General features: G+C 41.5%; 1 protein-coding gene across 1 annotated transcript in view; it reads right to left on the bottom strand.

Annotated features, from left to right (window-relative positions):
* Nucleotides 1-419: 419 nt before the first annotated feature.
* LOC123105318 (putative disease resistance protein RGA3) overlaps nucleotides 420-1,419 on the bottom strand; it is a 76,644-nt gene continuing 75,644 nt past the window's right edge. Inside the window, exons 2-3 of the mRNA XM_044527364.1 lie at nucleotides 871-993; nucleotides 420-786 (exon numbers count right to left, since the gene is read on the bottom strand). The gene's annotated coding sequence lies outside the window, so the exon portion shown is untranslated. The remainder of the gene's footprint in view (nucleotides 787-870; nucleotides 994-1,419) is intronic.

Raw genomic sequence — 1,419 nt, 5'->3', positions numbered from 1 at the left:
CAGCTAGGGTATAACCCAAATACAAGATAGACGAGTCTCGGACACCATATCTCTGGCTTTTTTAGCCTTACAAGAGGTAACCAGGGAATGCAGTGATGTAAAGAGAAGAAGACAACCATCGTTGAGAGAGCAATAGCGACGGGCATGGTGCAGGGAGCCGTCGGATGGAACGATCAACGATCCAGGAGGACTGACTTGACTTACAAGTGAAGCGATAAATTGCAACCTCCGCCATGGGATGGTGATCAGATGGACTTAAAAGCTCAGGATGGTGCGAAAAGCAGAGCGTTCAGATAGACTGTAGCTTTCCTTCAGAGAATGGTGTCTATACTTCAGTTAAGTTCAGAGGTCGATCATGAACATGAGATCTTGAGGGGTTGAGGATGGTTAAAGAATGTTAGTTCCAGACAGAGGAGCAATCTTGCAATATGGGTTGATTCAGCCCAAGAAAGAGCAACACAACAAAGCAATCTTTTAGCACATCAAACTTGCACATCCTGAAAACAAATGGCTCGGCAGCACAATGACTGACTGCAAGTGTACTTACTAACTCAGACATGTCATGTTCAAGGACACACTTGTTCTGCACAAAGTAATTGGCTTCAGCCCAAGAAAGGGTCTCTCCAGTTCTGTAACTTGGGATTCACGTTGTCCAAGCTTCAGCCTTTCAGGTCTTCGAGGCTTATTTTCATCACAGCTTACCGAACAGGAAAACATCACACTGAAGATTCTCTTGAAGAGGCCAGTTACCTATTATGCTGATCATTTGCATGTGCAGGAGCAACCCTGTTAGCAGTTCACACAGTCAGCTCAAGCAAAGACAAACATACAAAAACTAACTACGCTGATCTTTTAGACTTTTACGCTCACCAAAGTGGTGGAATTCAAGATGCAAAAATTAATTCCAGTGATATCTGTATCTCTACTCAGACTCGCACTTGCGCAGTGAAGGAACTGTATGTTTCCAGGATTTTGGTTCCCGCAGTTTAGGCCCTGCCATGCAGAACAATGTCAGAATATCTCTATGAAAATTAACTGCACCCAATTCAAAACAGCAGAACTATATGAAAAGGTGATATTGCAATAGACGGTACACAGGAGAACAAACTTCCATGATGTATATAAATTTTAGTACCAATCATAGATAATATAAATACAGTCAATGGTACTGTTTAATTATATGCAAATGATGATTTAGGCGCTGATCTAAGTTTACTGGATCAAGGTTAATGGCTACCATCGTATTGAAAGCAAAGCCTCTCCTCTCCTTACTAAGACACGGGAAACCCTATTCACATGCTTCTTGGCATTGAAATAAATAAATAAAACAAAACCAAGCATGTACCCAAAAGCAAAAATACAAGGAGTTGAAAAAAACTTCAAACTGTAGGCTGCAAGGTGTACACTTGTAACACAACA

Source organism: Triticum aestivum, chromosome 1B (genome assembly GCF_018294505.1).
Source record: "Triticum aestivum cultivar Chinese Spring chromosome 1B, IWGSC CS RefSeq v2.1, whole genome shotgun sequence".
Taxonomy (NCBI): Eukaryota; Viridiplantae; Streptophyta; class Magnoliopsida; order Poales; family Poaceae; genus Triticum; species Triticum aestivum.
This window is presented reverse-complemented; position numbering and strand designations above follow the sequence as displayed.